This window comes from Monodelphis domestica, chromosome 3 (genome assembly GCF_027887165.1).
Source record: "Monodelphis domestica isolate mMonDom1 chromosome 3, mMonDom1.pri, whole genome shotgun sequence".
Taxonomy (NCBI): domain Eukaryota; kingdom Metazoa; phylum Chordata; class Mammalia; order Didelphimorphia; family Didelphidae; genus Monodelphis; species Monodelphis domestica.
In genome coordinates this window covers 281,975,823-281,998,896 of record NC_077229.1, presented here as the reverse complement: position 1 = coordinate 281,998,896, position 23,074 = coordinate 281,975,823, and the positions used below count along the sequence as shown (strand labels likewise).

The window sequence follows — 23,074 nt, the reverse complement described above, 5'->3', positions numbered from 1 at the left end:
TTAATGTAGAAATTTAGTAGTGATATTGTTGAGTGGATTGGTAGAAGAGTACCATTGTTCATGGTTGATTGTTATGTTTTGATAATTCTTATTTTTGCCTTTCTATCTAGTGTAAGGGGTAAATTTAGGGGTTTTTGACTAATATATTATCCTTATGGTCACCAGGGATTAATTAAAACCCCATTAAAAATACTCAAATCAGTTTGGGAATTTTATGGTGGTTTAATTAATATAGAGGGAAGGAATTAAGAAGGAGAGAAAGAAAGAGGTATAAGAATTTTCCGGCCTAGCCTAAACTAAGGGAAGTTCAGAGACCACAGCCACAAGGCCTCCTCCAGGATTAAAACTAGCTCAGCTTCCAGCCACAAGGTCTATTCTGAGATGAGGGGCTTCCTAAGAGGATAGCCCTTTTGAAGGTAAAGGGAAAAAAAGGAATCAGTATAAACTCACTCACCTAGCATGCTCACACCAAGCCCAGACAAGAGCTTCAAGCATACCAAAATGCCAAGATGCCCAGTATGCTTCCACCAGCCATGTCTCCGCCACAAAAAAAAGAAGGGCAAAAGGAAGTGATGTGAATAAATAGACTTTTTTTTTAACATCACTTCCTGAATCTCACATGGTAGCTTAAGCTTGACTTCAGACAGCCCAGGGGGTCTGTCAGTTGTTTCTTATTTGTCAACACTTAATCCTTAAGTAGGGGTGTATATATTCCTGGTTGCTAGACTGAGCAGGGTGGAGTAAATCTAAAATTCACACTACTAAATGTTTCATAATTAAGAGTCAATGTTTTCAGAGAAAGAAAAAATAGAGAACAATCTCCCTAAAGAAATTGATGCAAAAATTTAAAATAAAATACTAGCAAAGAGAGTACAGCAATATAACTTAAGGATCATTAACTATGACCAGGAAAGTTTTATACTAAGAATGTAAGACTGGTTCAGTATTAGGAAAACTATAACTGACCATATTAATAACAAAACCAACAGAAATCATATGATTATATCAATAGATTTAGAAAAAGATCCCCTCCCCATCCCAATTTTACATATAACCTGTTAGTTTAGCTTCTTGAAAAATTAATTGAAAAAGACAGAAAAAGAGAAAGGCAGACAGACAGAATTCCTCTGACAGAGGAATCAGAGACTATTACAATGAAACTAAGGGGATGAAAATGACTCTCCCTGGAAACAAATTATGACTATACAAAAGACTATCATAAAAGACATACGGTTTCTTGCTAAGGAAAGACAAAAAGTTGAAGAAAAACTGCAAGTTGCAAAGGTTTTTAACCTCAAACTTTCCTGAAGCATCAAAACATTGGAGTTGCACTGAGCCCTAAAGTTCTGCATAGTCCTGGCTGTCTCTAATCTTTTATATACTACCTAAAAGGTCTTTGATTTTATGAAATGTCTTAGGGTAAATTTTTTTCTTATTTGTTTTACTTCAGCCTTTTTGAAATTTAATATAATTGAACACAATTAAGGATAAGCAAGAATGGTTATTTACATTTCTTTTCCCCCTGTTTAATTGTACATTGTTCTTTATAAATAAAGGAAAAATGTATCTACCCTTTTGTGTTTCACATTAAAAGTTTTCCATTTAATTAAATTTACTTCAAATACACTTTTTTAATTTTTCAAAATAATTTCAGAAAGATAAATATACTATTGAAATGCATTATCTATTCAACCAAATTCTGAAAAAAAATGTAATGCATATAAATTTACTTTTTGATGATTGAATATCTTTATTATTAGCATCTAGAGGTATATGAAACTGAAATATTTTAACTGATCTCCTTTTTTTCTTTATTGCATATACTTTAATTTTCATCATTGTATACACTGCCTATGTAAATAGTATCCTGGAAATCTTTTTATTTTTATCTCTCTTTTTTTCTCTCAATTCATAGGCAGTGAGCAGCCTGCAACACTTCCAAGTGTGAACTGCATCAGATTAGAGAGTTACTGAGAAACATTTAACAAATTAAATAAATATACACATTAAAATGCAATACCTTCAGGGATCCTTATGTATACATTAGGGGCCCCCATTTCTACTTCAGCTTTATACCATTTCTACATAACTAGAGGAATAATCTCTTTGAAACACTGATATGTTATCTGAAGAAAAAAAATTTAAACCCTCATGTGGCTCCCTAGGTAATCTTCCTGGTAAAATCCTAAACCCTGTCAATCATTAAGCACTTAAACAATGCTTTCATGAATGACCTTAATAAATGTCCCAGAATTTTATTACATTATATTGTGTTGTGTTACATTGTATTAAATTGCAGTTTTTAGCATTGCATGATATTGCATTTCACTGTACTGTACTACATTGCATTGCATTGCCTTATATTATGTTATATGATATTATATGCATTGTATATGGTTATTCTCCTGGATAAAAGGGGGCAATCTCACCTGGGGACCATTTTTAGATCTGTTGTGTTTTCTTGGTGGCAATCCCTTAGTCTCTCAGAAACTCATTCCCACAACAGGAGAAAGATGAAATCAGTGTCCCTCTCTTAAAGAACAAATAGACATGATGACTTTTATATATCTGATCCAACAGCACAAGGAGAAAGCACAGGGATACCCAATAGTTCTATGGCCGTGCAAGTCCATTACATCAAATACTAAACCCCAATCTGTTTTGTACTCAGCACAATATGCACGGTGCGCCATTAGAGAATGACTGTATCCCCCCTCTCAAGTCACTAGCAAACTACTGTTGATGGTTACTCAATTATAATCAATACAAGTTATTCTAAGCTTGAAATAGATGAATGAATGAGAAGGCAGCATATCCAAATGGAGACAGGTTTTGGAGCTCAGTAGACTTAGCTTTAAGTCTTGTCTTACACTCATGCTAAATTTATAATTCTGGCCAAGACACTCGCACCTCTTAGTGCATTAGACATATACTTAAGAATATAAATTGTACTGTAGTCAGCCTTTCTTGGTAAAGGAAGTTCTTTATCAGGAGTTCCTTATACCAAAGAAATCTAGATCCTTTCCCTTCTACGGGCAAAGCACTGTGCTAAGCACCAGAGCTAGAAACATAAAAGCAAACAAATCATAGAAATGAGAGGAAGAACATGTGTTAGCTATCATCCAAGCTTCATTTTACTCACAGCTTGACTCTCCAAACTTCTTTTTTTTTCCTTCTTACCAGCTGGCTTTCCAACCTGGAGAAACTTTTACCCTGAAGCCCCACTCTCCTATTTGCTAACTGTGTATCCAGATCACTCTTTTCAGGGACCCCAAACATACTTCACTAAACTCATGAATCAACTCTCCAGCCTTCTTCTTGTCATCAGTTGTCTTGTCCCTATAGGTATTTTCATCCTATGGCTCTATTTTATATTTTATTTTCTCCCAACAGAATATAATATCCTTGGAGGCAATAACTTGATTGTATTGCCTGTTTGTTTGTATAGCCCCATCACAGTCCCAGGCACACAAAAAAAAACACTTAATAAATGTCCTCTCTAGCTATCTATCTATCTACCATTATGAATGTATGTATGTACGTATGTACAAATCTATCATCTATCTTCTTGTGCTTATACACTAGTTCCCGTCAATGTCAAATGTGCATAATCATTTTCCTTCTTGCCTTCCTTAAGAAACTGGCAAAAATTGTAAGGACTAATTATTAGTCCAAGATGTGATATGTACATATGTTCAGGAACTATTGAGTTGGATAGGGCTCTTTGTTAATATTTAAATAGTTTCCAAATGTAGAGGTTTACTGTTTAATTCATCTATAAAACAAGGACTGATCAAATACAAAAGAAACACATGAGATATCTCTAAAGGAGAGTACATACCCTGAATCATATTTGAGATCACTTCTACAAATCTCAGAATCTAAGATAAGTAGATGTAATAAGTTTCAGAAAACATTTCTGTCATGTCTACCTACAAAAGTCACTATGAATAATGAGGAAATTTTAGTAACCACTAAGGCAAGAAACAACTGGTAATTGATATGGACATCATATTAGAATCAACTTTCTTTTTGTAGTCAGACCATCATCTAATTAGAATGAAGTTTAAAATTAATAATAAATTAGGAGAAAAAATTGATGAAGAGAAGACACTGAAAATAATTGCAATAACTTCAGTTCAACCAAATTCTAATGTGATATAAATGTTGAAAATTATATTTATGTTTAGCCATTATGTCATGTATAACTTTATGACCCTGAGGACCATATTGCCCATGGGGTTTTCTTGGCAAATATTTTGGAGTAGTTTGCTATTTCTTTCTCCAGGGCATTAAGGCAAACAGAGGTTGTAGCCTCCCTAGCATCACACAGCTAACAAGAATCTGAGGTCAAATTTGAACTCAGATCATCCTGACTCTAGGCTCAGAGCTTTTCCCATTGAACCACACAGTTGCCTCCTTTGTTGAAAAATGGGTGATAGAAAAATCCAAAATATTTTTCTTTTTTGGGACAAAAACCCACTATTCGATAAAAACTGCTGGGAAAATTGGAAGACAGTGTGGGAGAGATTAGGTTTAGATCAACACCTCACACCCTACACCAAGATAAATTCAAAATGGGTGAATGACTTAAACATAAAGAAGGAAACTATAAGTAAATTAAGCAAACACAGAATAGTATACATGTCAGATCTTTGGGAAGGGAAAGACTTTAAAACCAAGCAAGACATAGAAAGAGTCACAAAATGTATAATAAATAATTTTGACTACATCAAATTAAAAAGTTTTTGTACAAACAAAATCAATGTAACTAAAATCAGCAGGGAAGCAACAAATTGGGAAACAATCTTCATAAAAACCTCTGACAAAGGATAATTACTCAAATTTACAAAGAGCTAAATCAATTGTACAAAAAATCAAGCCAATCTCCAATTGATAAATGGGCAAGGGATATGAATAGGCAGTTTTCAGCTAAAGAAATCAAAACTATTAATAAGCACATGAAAAAGTGTTCTAAATCTCTTATAATCAGAGAGATGCAAATCAAAACAACTCTGAGGTATCACCTCACACCTAGCATATTGGCTAACATGACAGCAGAGGAAAGTAATGAATGCTGGAGGGGATGTGGAAAAGTAGGGACATTAATTCATTGTTGGTGGAGTTGTGAATTGATCCAACCATTCTGGAGGGCAATTTGGAACTATGCCCAAAGGGCGATAAAAGACTCTCTGCCCTTTGATCCAGCCATACCACTGCTGGGTTTGTAACCCAAAGAGATAATAAGGAAAATGACTTGTACAAGAATATTCATAGCTGCACTCTTTGTGGTGGCCAAAAATTGGAAAATGAGGGGATGCCCTTCAATTGGGGAATGGCTGAACAAATTGTGGTATATGTTGGTGATGGAATACTATTGTGCTAAAAGGAATAATAAAGTGGAAGAATTCCATGGAGACTGGAGCAACCTCCAGGAAGTGATGCAGAGCGAAAGGAGCAGAACCAGGAAAACATTGTACACAGAGACTTATACACTGTGGTACAATCGAAGGTAATGGACTTCTCCATTAGTGGCAATGCAATGTCCCTGAACAATCTGCAGGGATCTAGGTGAAAAACACTATCCACAAGCAGAGGACAAACAATGGGAATAAAAACACCGAGGAAAAGCAACTGCTTGACTACAGGGGTTGAAGGGACATGTCTGAGGAGAGACTCTAAATGAGCACTCTAATGCAAATACTAATAACATGGAAATGGGTTCAAATCAAGAACACATGTGATACCCAGTGGAATCGCATATCAGCTATGGGAGAGGGTGGGGAGGGGGAGGAAAAGAAAATTATCTTTGTCTCCAGTGAATAATGTTTGGAAATGCTCAAATAAAAAAAATAAAAATAAAAAAAATATTGTTCTTAATTGTTACCATTTCCTACTGAACCAACAAATAACTTGTCAAAACCAGGGGACCAAAAGAATCCAGAAATTGCTTTATTCAGTAAATACTTGATTTCCTTGCCAAAGACAGATGTTGCCAAGGATAATGAACATCACTGCTTTGTGAAACAACAAGATTCAACAAGTGATAAAAAAAGTCTGCAGAACATTTTTCATGAGCCTCAAATGATCCATATGATCCCAGGTGCATGCATGATGAATATCTAAGTTGCAGAAAAAAAGAAATGTAAAATGAAACACATTTTTCAACATTTCCTTAATGCACTATTTTCATCATAAGAGACAGAGGAATTGATATTCGATTCCAAACACTTCTGAACTCAATGAGCTTTACAAAGGAGGAGGAGATAGTAGTTGGAGAGTTAAGAAGACTATTTAGGTCATTTCAGGCATATATAGAAGAAATCCATGATGTAGATTGTATATCTTAAAAATATTAAGCCATCATTTCTAAAAAGGGTCATGAAAAATACTGGTGTGTGTATGGCTGGAGGGAGAGAGAGAGAGAGAGACAGAGAGACAGAGACAGAGACAGAGAGACAGAGAGAGAAACAAAGACAGAGACAGAGAGACAGAGAGACAGAGACAGAGAGAGCGAGAGAGAGAGCAAGAGAGAGAGAGAGAGAGAGCAAGAGAGAGAGAGAGAGAGAGAGAGAGAGAGATTGAGATTTATAAAACATTACTATGTTGTTCCAGGAACAGAATAACTGAAATTTAGTGCTAAAAAGAAATAGAAAGAATAAAGAATAAGTGGAAAAACACAGAAAAAAGCCAAAAAGATCCTGAAAGAATGTGAATAACTACCAACACATTTCTACTTTCTAATTTTTTTAAATAAAATGTTTGTGAGAGTTATCTACATGCATATCAATGTAGCCTCTGTCAAATTATGATAAGGAAAGAGATCGGATTTTACAAATAATTCTCCATAATAGACCTCAACCATACAGTCAGACATTTGACTGAAAAGTTGAAAGAAAACAAGATCCTGTTGTGATTATGTTTGTTGATTGCTTTAAAAAAAACCCGCAACAAAACATTACTTTTAACTATCTGTCCTCCAACAAGTCTCAAGTGTATGTTAAATTTTGCAAAATTCCTAGATAAATTCAACCAAAGAAATTAATTTATTGTTATTAGGAAGAATGTTATATTTTTCTTCACCAATAGGATATTATATTAGGAAGAAGAAAATATTTTATTAATACATCCAAAAAGACTTGGATGGAATAGAATGTATGCTTACCAAAGATATCAACTATTGCCATTTGAGAAGTTGAGGAGAATCTTAGGAAAAAGAAGAGAATAAAACTGCTAGGGACTTTTCATAATTCCAGTGTGAAGTAAAGAAAATAATGTCTCTAGGTTCAAAGACAATTGCTGGCACCTCATCTTCCCCATCTTCCTTATTAACCATTTATTTAGAGACACTGAATTAGTAAATGACAACAGTCCAGATGGTTAAAAGAAAGACTCTACCTTTGTTCTCTCACATCCTATCTAGAATGTAGCAATGTCCTGAAGGAATCAAAAGGAAAAGGCGGATGCTCCACCTCACCCAGTCTTAGGGGTCTTAAGCCCATGGAAGCCTTCTCTGACTTTGTATTTATTCTTCCTGATCTTAGCAAATGTGTATTCTGCATTGGTTATGTCCAGGCAACATTTTGTGAGTTAGAGAGGATCCAGAGGAAACATTTCACATCTTACCAATTATTGAAACTGGTAACTGAGTCCATGAGAGGAAGCAGTAGTAGCCACGATAACCTTAGAGGTGATTGAGCAGAAACTTTGAAATGAACATGCATAGTCAGTCACCTTGGGAGCACTTCACGGTCTGGAGAGATTTTAGGGAGACAGTTGTATAGCCCAGGCCAATAACAGATCAGTCCATACCAGAATCAAATTAACTTATCCAGCCAAGCTGTCACATGCTTTGAGGAGGCAGTCCAATGCAATGATTCATCTACAAAATATGTCATGCTCTGGTATGATCTTCATGAAGATTCCTTGAAGAGAGAAAATTGCTTCCAGGCTCAGGAGTCAGGAAATTCCTTTTTGCCACATGTGTTCTTCATGCATGTACTTCATTATAGTTATACTTTAAATTTGAGCCTACTTCTCCTGGGGATCTGTGTGGGCAGAGAAGAATGTTTCAGACATTGAGAACAAATCTTTATAGCAACTTGTTTTATACTACTACCATAGTACATTCTTACTATGCTTTACAATATCTCAACAAAAAGATATAAAAAAGCCAATGTCAGATATGTAAAACCACTACCAAACATCTTGATAATCACCTTCCCTTAGTCCTCAAAGAAAATATCCCAGGACATTGAACCCAATAAACTTTGGAATAACAGAACACTGTTCTTTCAAATATCAGCCGTGCTTCTAGCCAAGATTCAGAGGCCTTAATTGAAGAGTTCAAGCACTGGAGAAAAATGATCATATCTCTCATTGTTATCAATACCAACTGTAAACAACATGTATGTAAGCCCAAGAATCCCAGGAGTATTAGCATCTTCCAAATCTCTAGTCCTAGTCTAGGATTCAAGATTTTTCTCTAAAGCCTTTACCCAGGGAAGCAATACCTAACAACCATTTTGGAAAGGCAATCTAGCAGTGGCTAATATGAGTGATTTAGGATTGCTTCCTAAGAAAACACAGAGAAATAATACTCTGAAATGAAGTATTTTTTTTCACTTTAAACATTATTTTATTTGGTCATTTCCAAACATTATTCACTGGAAACAAAGATCATTTTCTTTTCCTCCCCTGCCCCCTTCCCACCACCTCTCCAATTGCCGACGCACGATTCCACTGGGTATCAAATGTGTTCTTGGTTCGAACCCATTTCCATGTTGTTGGTATTTGCATTAGGGTGTTCATTTAGAGTCTCTCCTCAGTCGTATCCCCCTCACCCCTGTAGTCAAGCAGTTGCTTTTCCTCGGTGTTTTTACTCCAATAGTTTATCCTCTACTTGTGGATAGTGTTTTTTAGATCCCTGCAGATTGTTCAGGGACACTGCATTGACACTAATGGAGAAGTCCATTACCTTCGATTGTACCACAGTGTATCAGTCTCTGTGTACAATGTTTTCCTGGTTCTGCTCCTTTCGCTCTGCATCACTTCTTGGAGTTCATTCCAGTCTCCATGGAATTCCTCTACTTTATTATTCCTTTTAGCACAATAGTAGTCCATCACCAACATATACCACAATTTGTTCAGCCATTGCCCAATTGAAGGGCATCCCCTCATTTTCCAATTTTTGGCCACCACAAAGAGTGCAGCTATGAATATTCTTGTACAAGTCTTTTTCCTTATTATCTCTTTGGGTTACAAACCCAGCAGTGGTATGGCTGGATCAAAGGATCAAAGTCTTTTATCGCCCTTTGGGCATAGTTCCAAATTGCCCTCCAGAATGGTTGGATCAATTCACAACTCTACCAGCAATGAATTAGTGTCCCTATTTTGCTGTCATGTTAGCCAGTCTGCTAGGTGTGAGGTGATACCTCAGAGTTGTTTTGATTTGCATCTCTCTGATTATAAGAGATGTAGAACAATTTTTTCATGTGCTTATTAATAGTTTTTATTTCTTTGGCTGAGAACTGCCTATTCATGTCCCTTGCCCATTTATCAATTGGAGAATGGCTTGACTTTTTGTACAATTGATGTAGCCCTTTGTAAATTTGAGTAATTAAACCTTTGTCAGAGGTTTTTATGAAGATTTTTTCCCAATTTGTTGTTTCCCTTCTGATTTTAGTTACACTGGTTTTGTTTGTAAAAAAACTTTTTAATTTGATGTATTCCAAATTATTTATTTTGCATTTTGTGACTCTTTCTAAATCTTGCTTGGTTTTAAAATCTTTCCCTTCCCAAAGGTCTGACATGTATAATATTCTGCATTTGCCTAATTTTCTTATACTTTCCTTCTTTATGTTCAAGTCATTCACCCATTTTGAATTTATCTTGGTGTAGGGTGTGAGGTGTTGATCTAAACCTAATCTTTCCCACACTGTCCTCCAATTTTCCCAGCAGTTTTTATGAAATAGTGGATTTTTGTCCCAAAAGCTGAAAACTTTGGGTTTGTCATATACTGTCTTGCTGAGGTCACTTTCCCCCAGTCTATTCCACTGATCCTCCTTTCTGTCTCTTAGCCAGTACCAAATCGTTTTGATGACCTCTGCTTTATAATATAGTCTGAGATCTGGGACTGCAAGGCCCCCTTCCTTTGTATTTTTTTTTCATTATTTCCCTGGATATCCTTGATCCTTTGTTATTCCAAATGAACTTTGTTATGGTTTTTTCTATATCAATAAGAACTATTTTTGGAAGTTCCATGGGTATGGCACTAAATAGATAGATGAGTTTGGGTAGGATAGTCATTTTTATTATATTGGCTTGTCCTACCCGTGAGCAGTTAATGTTTTTCCAATTTTTCAAGTCTGGTTTTAGTTGTGTGGAGAGTGTTTTGTAGTTGTGTTCATAAAGTTCCTGTGTTTTTCTCTGGAGATAGATTCCTAAGTATTTTATTTTGTCAAAGGTAATTTTAAATGGGATATCTCTTTCTAGTTCTTGGTGCTGAACTGTGTTGGAAATATATAGAAATGCTGATGACTTATGTGGGTTTATTTTGTATCCTGCAACTTTGCTGAAGTTGTTGATTATTTCGATTAGCTTTATGGTTGAATCTCTAGGATTCTTTAAGTAGAGCATCATGTCATCCGTAAAGAGTGATAACTTGGTCTCCTCATTGTCAATTTTAATGCCTTCAATTTCTTTTTCTTCTCTAATTACTACTGTTGGTGTTTCTAGTACAATGTCAAATATTAGAGGTGATAATGGACATCCTTGTTTCACTCCTGATCTTAATGGGAATGCATCTAGTTTATCCCCATTGCAGATGATATTAGTTGATGATTTTAGATATATACTGTTTATTATTTTTAGGAACGACCCTTCTATTCCTATGCTTTCTAGTGTTTTTAGTAGGAATGGGTGTTGTACTTTATCAAATGCTTTTTCTGCATATATTGAGATAATCATGTGGTTCTTGTTGGTTTGCTTGCTGATGTGCTCAATTATGTGGATAGTTTTCCTAATATTGAACCAGCCCTGCATCCCTGGTATAAATCCTACTTGATCATGGTGGATGACCCTTCTGATCACTTGCTGGAGTCTTTTTGCTAGTATCCTATTTAAAATTTTTGCATCTATATTCCTTAGGGAGATTGGTCTATCATTTTCTTTCTCTGTTTTTGTCCTGCCTGTCTTTGGAATTAGTACCATGTTTGTGTCATGAAAGGAGTTTGGTAGAACTCGCTCTTTGCTTATTGTGTCAAATAGTTTGTATAGTATTGCGGTTAGTTGTTCTTTGAATGTTTGATAGAATTCATTGGTGAATCCATCAGGCCCTGGGGATTTTTTCTTAGGAAGTTCTTTGATGACCTGTTGGATTTCTTTTTCTGATCTGGGATAATTTAAGAAATCTATTTCTTCTTCTGTTAGTATAGGCAATTTATATTTTTGTAAATATCCATCCACATCACCTAGGTTGGTATATTTATTGCCATATAGTTGGGCAAAGTAGTTTTTAATGATTGCCTTAAGTTCCTCTTCGTTGGAATTCAGGTCCCCCTTTTCATCCTTGATGCTGTTAATTTGCCTTTCTTCTTTCCTTTTTTTAATTAGATTGACCAGTACTTTGTCTATTTTGTTTGTTTTTTCAAAGTACCAGCATCTAGTCTTGTTTATTAGCTCAATAGTTCTATCACTTTTGATTTTATTAATTTCTCCCTTAATTTTTAGGATCTCTAGTTTGGTTTTCTTCTGGGGGTTTTTAATTTGTTCATTCTCAAGTATTTTGATTTGCATTTCCAATTCCTTGATCTTTGCCCTCCCTAATTTGTTAATAAATGAACTAATGGATATGAATTTTCCTCTAAGTACTGTTTTGGCTGCATCTAAGGTTTGAAAGGATGTCTCACCATTGTCATTTTCCTCAATGAAATTATTAATTGTTTCTATGATTTCTTCACTAACTGACCGATTTTAGAGTATCATATTATTTAATTTCAAAATTAATTTTTGATTTGGCTCTCCATGTAAGCTTTCCAATCAATATTTTTATTGCTTTATGATCTGAAAAAGGTTGCATTTATTATTTCTGCTTTTCTGCATTTGAGTGCCATGTTTCTGTGACCTAGTGTATGATCTATTTTTGTGAATGTGCCATGTGGTGCTGAGAAGAAGGTGTATTCCTTTTTGTCCGTATTTATTTTTCTCCATATGTCTACTGACTCTAATTTTTCTAAGATTTCATTCACCTCTTTTACCTCTTTCTTGTTTATTTTTTGGTTTGATTTATCTAAATTTGATAGTGGTTCATTCAATTCTCCCACTAATATGGTTTTACTGTCTATTTCCTCCTTCAATTCTCTTAGTTTCTCCATTAAAATTTTGGATGCTATACCATTTGGTGCATACATGTTGATTAGTGATATTTCCTCATTGTCTATACTCCCTTTTAACAGAATATATTTAACTTCCCTATCCCTTTTGATCAGGTCTATTTTTGCTTTGGCTTTGTCTGATATCATGATTGCAACTCCTGCCTTCTTTCTATCATTTGATGCCAAAAAGGTCTTACTCCATCCTCTAATTCTAACCTTGTGAGTATCAATCCGCCTCATATGTGTTTCTTGAAGACAACATATGGTAGGGTTTTGGGTTCTAATCCAATCTGCTATGTGTCTATGTTTTATGGGTGAGTTCATCCCATTCACGTTCAAAGTTATGATTGTTACTTGTGGATTCACTGGCATTTTGATATCTTCCCCTAGTTCTGACCTTTCATCTTTAGCTATATCCTTTTAAACCAATGATTTACTTTAGGTCAGTCCCCCTAGTCCCCTCCCTTGATATGCTTCCCTTTCTAGCCCCTCCTTTTTTATGCTCCTCTCCCCTCCCCCCTCTCTTTCCCTCCCTTATTATACTCCATCCCCCCTCCCCCTCCTTGATTTTCCTTTCTTTCTTACCCTGTTGGATAAGATAGAATTCAGGATCCCACTGGATCTAGATGTTCTTCTCTCTCAGTTTGATTTCACTGAGAGTAAGGTTTAAGTAATTCCACTTCAGGCTCTCTTCCTCTCCTTCTCATATGAGAGTTCTTCCCCTCCCCTTCCCATGTGTATCTTTCTATGGGAAAGATTATTCTTTTTAGTCCCCCCCATTTCTTGAAGTAAATGTTAGTATTATCGACGATTCTCCCCCTCCCTTTTCCTTTCTTTGCCCCCCCTTTCACCAAATCTTCTTGATGCCCCAATCTTTCCTTGTGCATGATTCTTCTAACTACTCTTATGATGCATACATTTTTGAGATACATTTTCCCCTCATATTAATATATATGATTTGATATAAATGTAGTCCTTATAGAAGAGAGTTTGTCTTAAAGAAAAAGATAAGATTAATCTCCTTTTCCCTTTCTTTCAGATTTACCTTTTCATGTTTCTCTTCCTTTCTGTGATTTGATATCATATTTTCCACTACGTTCTGGTATTTTCTTAGCAAATGCTTGGAAATCTTCTATTTTGTTGAATGCCTATACTTTCCCCTGGAAGTATATAGTCAGTTTTTCTGGGTAATTGATTCTTGGTTGGAGACCCAGCTCTCTTGCCTTTCTAAATATCGTGTTCCATGCTTTGAGGTCTCTTAGTGTGTTAGCCGCTAAGTCATGTATGATCCTTATGGGAGCCCCCCTATATCTGAAGCTCCTCTTCTTGTCTTCTTGTAGGATTTTCTCCTTTTTTTTGGAAGCTCTTGAATTTGGCGATTACATTCCTGAGGGTTGTCTTTTGGGGATTTAGTATAGAGGGTGTTCTATGAACCCTTTCTATTTCTATTTTGCCTCCTTGCTCCAGAACACGTGGGCAATTTTCTTCTATATTCTCCTGTAGAATAGCATCACGGTTTTTGTTTATCTCTGGTTTTTCAGGGAGACCAATAATTCTGAGTTTGTCTCTTCTTCCTCTGTTTTCGAAGTCTGGGACCTTTTCAATGAGATATTTTGTTTTCTTCTAATTCATTAATTTTTTTGGCTTTGCTTTATTGATTTTTGCTGTTTTGTAATCTTGCTGTCTTCCATTTGCTTAATTCTGGTCGTTAGGGACTGATTTTACTTTTTCAGCTTTGTCTACTCTTCTATTAGATGCTTCTAGCTCTTTCTCCAATTGTGAAGTCTTGTCTATCAGACTTCTGATCTCTTTCTCCCATTTTTTTCCCAAAAGGTTTCCATCTTTTGGGTAAGCTCCAGTTTGAGATCTTCCAGAGCTTGTGGATAGTTCCCATTTTGGGAGGCATGTTCTGATTTTGTTTGGATTTCATCCTCATTCTCTTCTTTTCCTTGGGTACTCCCTCCATAAAAGTTTTCAATAGTCACTTTTCCCCCCTCCCCCCTTTCTTCTTGGAGGCTTGATTTTGGGCCGTGTGAGCCATTCCTTTGGTGGTTTTATTCCACTTTCTTTTTTGGTCTGGGGTATGGGTGGTATGAGTGGTTTTTCTGTGTATTTAGGTTGCCTCAGACTAGTTCTTCCCAGCCTCCGAGGTTTCTTAGAGCACAGGTCCCTGTGTTTTGCCCAACTGCCCAGGGGATCAGCGTGGCCTGCCCAGGTGTTCAGCTCCGCCCAGGTGCTCAGTGCAAACGCCCCAGAGTTAAGGTCATTTCCTTGCAGTCTTTAGATCCCAAGGACCCTGGTGTCCCCCCCCCTGCCCCCAGACAGAGATGCTCCTCACTTACTTGCTGTCCCAGTGAGCTCTCTGATAGCTTACTCTGGTTTGGTGGGGGGTAGGGGGAAGGGGTGACTCAGTTCACATTTTTGTGAGAGCTTTTCCTTCTCCTTATAGTGTGGAAATGTTCAAACCCCACATACCTTTGTTTCTGTGGGGTACTGGAGAGTACCTCCATTTTTTCCAAGGTGATTTTTATGCTCTTTTGAGGTAGTCTATTTCGTTCGGTGCCGGGGAGGGGAAGAGAGTCGCGTCTAGATTGCAGCCATGTTTACCCGGAAGTCTGAAATAAAGTTTTTACTATCAAAATCCTTGGCACTGTCAAATTATTTAAAATCAGTGTTAAAAAACATTTTATTAGTTAAAATTAAATTTGAGAAGATGCAATACCATCTGTTTTATACCCCCAACAAACATGGGAACTTTCCATCTGACTGACAACTGAAATCTTCTACCCATGTTTCTTTGTTTGTTTGTTTTTTCCCTAATTAGAATGTAAGCTCCTTGAGAGAATAGATTGTCTTGTTTTGCTATTTGTATTTGATGTGCTTAGCTTGATGTTTTGCCTATATAGGCACTCCATAATGCTTTTTAATTAATCCAATAATACATTCATGCTTTCATTCTTGAATTCATCAATACCTCTTCCAAAAGCTAATTGAAATCTGGCTGATTAAAGTTAAAGAGAAATACAATGCAATAGTATTAAAGGGAAATGCAATTATGTTCATGCACAAAATAACTAGAAAACATAGATCCTCAAGATTATCCATAGACTAAAGAAGGAAGAAGTAGAAAATTAAACTATCTGGTTTTATCCCCAACTTATTGGTGCAACCACATAGTTGGGCAGTGGCTACCAAGGCCACTATTAATCAACATAAATGCTTTCCTATAAATGCTTCCTGGTTGTGAGTCTTGACATACATTCTGTGAAGTATTTAATTTGTAAGTGACCAAAAGGTTGACAGATAATGGGCAAAAGTAACATATACAATTTTTTCAAGATAAATTCTGTTAAAGAAGAGTTAAGAGTTATGTCTTTGTCACAGTGAATTAGAAAATGAAAAATAAACATAATTTGTTTTTATTTTATTAAACATTTTAATTATAATTTCTATTTCAATTACATATCAATTCAAGCATTTTTATTTCCATTATATTTTCAAATGGTTTGGACTAAACTAAGTAGTTATGTGAGCTATAATTCAACACCTCTGAAGTAAGGAATATTAATTAAAATATAAAATCATAAAAAGCAAAAAAACTAAGTTATGTGATTAAAACAAGGGATAACATGGGCAGAATCAGTACTTTACTGGTATTAACAAAATATGAGAAAGAGAGAGATAGGAAGGGGGAGGGATTGAAGGAAGGAAGAGAGGGAGGATGGGAGGAAGGGAGGAAAGGAGGAAAGGAGGTGAGAGTCAAAAGATGTCTGATATAATGGAGATGAGGAGTAATAGAGGAGAGAAATTGATAGGATTAGGATTTTGTATTGTTCTAACTTTCCTAAGATCTCAGAGCCAGAAAGAATCCATGCCACACATACTTCTTGTCTGGAATAAAAAAAAAGAAAGAAAGAAAAGTAGACAGAACTGACTATTCCTTCTCCATAAAGCTGGAATATAGAAAAGTATCAAATGCTAATTTCAAAATTGCTATATTAAATATACAAGCAGGAAGTCTGCCAAAAACCTGTACTCTTTATATAATTTGAATGTCTCTTCTTCAACTTTCAGTTCTGGGTTCTCCCTCTGGTAAGAATATCTGATTGCTTCTAATCTGCTTCATTATTTTATACAAATTGTCTAACTGAGGGCCCCCAAGGGTGGGATAACAACTCTTCTATTTCATGAAATACATGAGGTTTGTGACAGTTATCTCTTTCTCTCCTCAGAAGCTTTCTCAATGATTTTTGGGGTTTTTTTTAAATTATATTCCAGACAGTTGAGTATTCCAGAAGTTTGGCCATCCAGATAAGTGTCTATATATTCAAGAAATACAAATAAATAAAATGATTTAATAACCTGACAAGCAGCATGACATTGTCAATAGAATGCCTACCTTTGATCCATTGCAGAAACATAGAATTGCCTATTTTAAGAGATGGATGGCCATGTAGTCCAACCAAGGGAAAGTAACTTACCATCTCAAAACTTAAGAGAAAATTAGACTATAAATTGTGGAAAAGTAACTCATATATATTGATATAGTTTGAATTCTTCACCAGGAGTTCCATGAAACAATGAAATTGCAGGTATAAAACAAACAAAAAAACTTTAAGTTTTTACATTTGATATTATATATTAAAAATATACAGAATAATGTGAAATAACAACCAATAAATTTGTGAAGAATGAAAAAGTCTTAGGGTTGAATTTTTATGCAATTATAATTGTGTGTAACTTGAAGAGAAATTAAAGTAGATGAGAATTTGTTTAATGATCTCCATTTTAAAGGGAGATAAAATAAGGCAAAAGGAATTAACTTTCTTAGCAATTAAATGGCAGATATCTTAGTAAATTATATTTATCTTCCAGGTGTCTATTTAATTAATAGCAGAATTAGAACCCCTTCCACCACCCCCCAGTGACAAGATTACTTTTCTCATGGAAAAGTCATTTTATATGCTATATGTCTACATTATTACTCTACTTTCTAAAAACTCAAATATTACTTCAATAATTAACATGCCAAGGTTGAAGAGAAAATAATTTAAACCAGAATAGTAGAAAATAATTTTAAAACTGTAAAATCAATATCAAACATTAATCTAAACACAAAGTAATTATTGTATGAACCATTTACTAAATTTAATGCAGTTTGACACATAATTAAAGAACAATCTGTCCAATTTTCTTAGGAGCATAAAAAATACTTACCTTGTTTTCCCTTCTTTTCAGAGAGAAACTTCAGTATCAGGTTGATCCTTAAATTCTCTTAGCTTGAAAGAAACATGCTTAGTCACTTAATCCTACTATCTGCTAGCTTTTGATTTGCTAGTTAATCATTGTTCTAAATATTTTTTTAATCCTAAGTAGTTAAATTTTATGAAAAGATTTTCTATTTTATTCAAATGCATTCTCTATCCTCCATTTATTCCCTTATAAATTCTGAAATTTAGTTCCTAATCTCATTATCCCATTGAAATTGTCCTGCCCAAAACTACCAATGTTCTCTTAATTCCTACATTTAACGGACTTTTCTCAAGTTTCACCCTTCTTCTACTCCTGATCATCTGATACTGTTGACTACCATTCTACCAGGCTCTGTCTTGGTTTCTCTTGTCTTTTCCTTTTGTGCTCTCACTTAATAATCTCATTAGCTGGCATGAGTGAAATTATTATCTTTCAGGATGACTCACATACTCCAGTATCTAATTCTAGTTTCAAACCCTGAGTTTCATTTGCATGTCACCAAATTCTTTTTGGTCATCTGAATCTGGAATGTCCTACAAACATCTCAAACTCAAGAGTTCACATTTTGATCCCCCACCCCAAACCCTCTGAATTTTCCCATCATTAGCCTTACTACTATGCACTATCATCCTCCTAACCATCCAAATTCTCAGCTTCAATGGTGACCACTTTTCTCCTTCAATCTTATTCACCTTCTATATCCAAACAGTGGTCAAATCTTGTTCATAACTTCTCTCCTATATTTCAACTTGTCTCCAGTCCCATTTCAAGGCCACAAACCTATTTAAAGGCCTCATCATCTTATACTTGGTCCATTATATAGCTTCCTTCATTGGTGTCCTTGGCTCAGGTCTCTCACCACTCAATTCAGGCTCCATGACTTTCTTTAAAGTGAAGATTTGACCATTTCAAACTGAGAAGGGACTCAATAAACTTCACTGTCTCTTTTGTAACTTCCTTAATCAAATATGAAATCCTTTATATGGCATTCAAAATACTTCAAAATTTGGACCCTTCTAACTTTTCAAGTCTTCTTACATGCTAATTACCTCCATATATTTTACAATCCATCCATACTGGCCTATTTACTATTCTTCCATCTCCTGTCTTCATGCATTTGGAGTGCCTGGCTGCCATTACTGGAATATTCTACCTCCTCAATCTTCCACTTTGATTATCCCTAAATTCCTTCAAGATCCACCTCAAATGAAACCTTTCACAAAATGTCTTTCTTGACCCTTCTCACTCCTAGCTGCTGGAGCCTTCATACTTAAGATCTCCCTTACTTAAAGTCATCTGTTCTCCCCTATGAGAATGCAGAATCATTGAAGGCAGGAATTTTTTTAACCCCAGTGCTTAATGCAGTAAAAGGCATAAAACATGAATTTGATAAAGGTTTTTACTGTTATGTTTGTTTTAGCTTTTATAGAGAGCTATTAGGGAAGAAGATGAACTCTGTGGAATGTCTGTGTAGTCTTGCCAATCTAAAATCAGGCCCTTCTCAATATAATTGAATATACCTTGGTAATAAGTGTCATTATTTGTGTGTGTGAGTATATGTGTGTATCAGAATACTGAAAGTTCTGTAATATTTAGCATAAATAAGCATTTCTACTTATGCCCAAATCCAAAACTTAATGTGACTGAAACCTCAAGGAGTTGGAGAAAGTTTAGAGAGCATGGTATAAATGTATATTCAGTGACTCTCAGAACCAAACTCAATGTGCAGTAAATGATACAAAATTCTAAAATTACATAATTAATCTGGGGTTGTCAAATTTCAGGAAGGCTTAGGTGAATTTCTCTAGCCTGATAGTAGGTTTGGAGGACCTTCTCAGGACAAAAGAGAATCTTTGCACTTGCATTCTCACTGCTATTCAGGAGAACTCAACTTTGTTTAGTTTCCAAGGTCTCAAAAAGTAAACTTCTGTCTAAGTATATAGGAATCATACAAGGGAGGCAAAGAGATAAACGTAGAATACAAGTGAATAAGCATATGATTAGGAGAACAAGAGTATAGAAAATGTCTTGAAGCTGGGTTTGCCTGTAGCTCTGATCAGTTTCAACCATAAGTTATGGCATCTGGTAAAAGTAGAGTCCATTCATCATTTCCTTCTTTCTCCCTGATTCTTTCAGAGTACAGTGTCAAAAAAAAAGTCTATTCAGAGTTTAACTCTCACTCTATTCCTTCAGCAGTCACATCACAGAATGGCTGAAACTGAGTTTAAGGAAAAGGAAGAAAGAGGCAAACATCTATAATTTCTTCCTGGCTCTTTATGCTTTACTTAAATGTGTCTTCATTTTTACTTGGTTCATTTAATAAATAACATGCCAATATAATTATTATTTTTCCCAACCCATAAATTCACCATTCAAGATAAAGAAAGGTAAAGCTGGCCCATTAGAGAAGAAATTTTCCTGGTTTTATTCAGGGATTGGAGACAAGTCAATTAGAGAGTTTTTTGCAATTTTGACAATTTCCTAAAAATATTTTACATTATATCTACCATACTATCTTTGACTGGGAGAGAAAGAGTTAATAATTAAACAAGCTAGTAGTGGATGAGTGGGATTGGTGTGTTTGACTATGAATGTATTCTGTTAATAGGTGAAGATGTTTCTGTTTCTCTCTGTCTGTTGGTCTCTGTCTCTCTCTCTCTCCTTCCCCGACCCTACCCTTCTCCATCTCTCTCTTATCTTGGAACCACCTTTCCCCCACTCTCCTTGATCTCTGACACAGAATAACAAATTCATATGGGAGTGCTACATGTGTCATGGTAAGTATATTTGCCAGACACTGTTTTTTTGTGATCCATTAACAAGGCTTATATACATCCTGTGGCTTCAGACATTTGCTAGCTATATGACTCAGGGAAACAATGAATATTTCTTAATTTCAGTTTCCTCTATAGAATTGGAATAAAAATAGCAAGCACTTCATAGTGTTGTTGTAAGAATCAAACAATGTAACTGTCAAGTGTTTTGCAAACCTTAAAACACTTTAAATACGGTGATAATTATTCTTATAAAATGGTAGAAAGAAATCAAGGTACACTTAAGACGTGTGTGTGTATATATATATATATATGTATATAATCTATATATCTATATATGAACATGCCAACTACCTCTAACATCGCTAAGCCAAATGGGTGTTCTAACTACCTCTTCAACATACAATTCTCAGAGAATGTGTTATCTTTTTGAGATATCTTTTCCTCTTCAAGACTATACTGTATTATAGTTTTGGCATTCCTTCATGTGTAGAGTAGGCATCTTTCCCTGGATGTAACACTTCCCTTAAATGACTCTGATCTCAAATTCACATTTGGAAAGGTACAATATTTCTATGACTTCAAATTAACTGATCCCCCTGAATATACTTGAATATAACAGTTTAAGCTTATAGTCAAAAGGTAACCTCTATCCCCTTGCAATTGATTTAGGATGAAAAAATCATAGCAAGGTCTATAATAAGATGCTTCTGGCCATTCTGACTCCCTCTTTATTATAAAGTAACAGGTTATATCATTTGGATTCATACAAATATTCATTAATTCATTCAACAAACTATACTAGTATTTACTATGAACAAGTATTCATTATACACATTTTCCTAAATATCACCATGGAAATAATTGCAGCTTACAACCAACATCTGTTTCAGAGGAGGAAGAAGACAAAATTTATGAACTTGATAAAATCTTACAAATTAAATCAACATATACATTGATGATTTCAGTGCAAAGGAGGTCATAGGAGTGAATATATATATGTGTGTTTGTGTGAAAATACAGTTCAGGAGTAAAAGATGAAATTAAAGAGGTCAAGGACTTTTCAGTTATTCAACATTCATATGGAATAAATACATTATTTGAAAATATAAGCAGAATAGTCTACTATATTAAGCCAATAGCAATAAAATGACAGTACAATGGTACTTTATGGTTAAACAAACATGGTGAGAATGAAGCACCTTTTAACAGTTAGTTTGAGTGAAAGATATGAGGAAAAATGCTGATTTTTATTAGGCCTATATCATTGATAGAAATTTTGAATGTAAAATCTGTGACCTTATAATTCACAATTTTGGTATCATCCATGACTTTTCACTCTCCCTTCACTTCTCATATGCAAATAAGCTAGAAATCTTGTTCCTATTTCCACATTTCTTGCATCCCTCCTTCTTGACTCCAGACAGCCACCATTGAAATCCATTTGCTCAATCACACAACTAGTAAGAGTTCTAACCTGCAACTGAACTCACCTCTTTTGATTCTAAATTCAATTTTCTGAATCACAGAATCTTAAAACTTGAAAACATCTCAGAAACAATCTAATTCAACCTATAACTGAACAAGAATTCTCTTGCCAACATCTTTGACTAGTGGTCATGGAACCTCCATTTTTTGATCTTCTAATAAAAGGGAAAGAATGGTGGTCTGAGAAGGAGGGACAGAGAAAAGACTCCATATGCATGAAGCTTGGAGGATCCTGGAAGTCCCCAAGATGTAGAGGTCCCTAAATTTGTTGCTTCACCAACACTGTCCATCCCAGGTCACATAGTTCCTATCAGTATCACATTTCTACCAGCTGCAGGAATCCAAAAATAGAGAATATTATCTGAGGAGAGGAAATGTGATAGAAGGCTCCCCCTGACCCTCAAGCCAACCCCTATTGTAGGGCCCATGTTAAAAAGATCCTTCTTTAGTGCTTCAAAATCATGACAGAGAAATATCAGTTCACTTTAGGGTCATAAAAACCAAAAACTAGAGAAGGGCAGAGAATCACCCCAAGTCACCTTATAAAACTATGATCATTTGGGAAAGAGAACGTAAGTATTTATGACTGCCATTTTAGGGTTTCCTATTTGATAAACGTATAGAATCATAACTATTTGATATTCAGAGTAATCTAGATGATCCCTGCTAATGTGTAAAGATTTTTTCAGGATTCTCCAAGTTCTCTTGATTGTCTGGAAACCAACTAGCTTCCACCTACTCAATTAACATTGAATTTCTGACATGGAGTTCCTTCTGAACAACAGAGTGATACATGTGTATCATGGAAAGTACACATCTTTTCCAGTTTGTAGATGATCCAGAGTTAAGTTCACTTCCTGCACTTTGAAAGCAGATGACCTTTATCACACTATAGAAGATCTCCTTCTCACTCTTGCTTTGAGGCCCTTCACCAAAACCTTGTGATTTCATCAGAGAGGTTAAATAAGGAGAGAGATGAATTTAAATCAGAACATCTAGGTTCAAGTTATGAGTAGAATATTCTACATTTGTCCTCCTGGGCCAATATCACTTCTCTAGGCCACAGTGTACATTGGATTAGATGAAATTGCAAGGTTTAGTGAAACCAACTTGGTTGATTAGTGAAACTGTCTAAGATATAAATGTAGACTTAGGTTTGACTTGAGAAGATTAAATTACCAGGGA

General features: G+C 35.3%; 1 long non-coding RNA gene across 2 annotated transcripts in view; it reads right to left on the bottom strand.

The window, feature by feature from the left end:
- Positions 1 to 5,930: 5,930 nt before the first annotated feature.
- The window catches only part of LOC103098540 (uncharacterized), a 38,854-nt gene continuing 21,710 nt past the window's right edge, over positions 5,931 to 23,074 (bottom strand). Inside the window, exons 1-3 of one of the 2 annotated variants that reach the window (XR_008917700.1) lie at positions 17,592 to 18,172; positions 14,850 to 14,989; positions 5,931 to 8,048 (exon numbers count right to left, since the gene is read on the bottom strand). This is a non-coding gene — a long non-coding RNA (uncharacterized LOC103098540). Of the gene's footprint in view, positions 8,049 to 14,849; positions 14,990 to 17,591; positions 18,173 to 23,074 lie in introns of those variants that run through there. The other variant, XR_008917701.1, reaches the window with a different exon arrangement.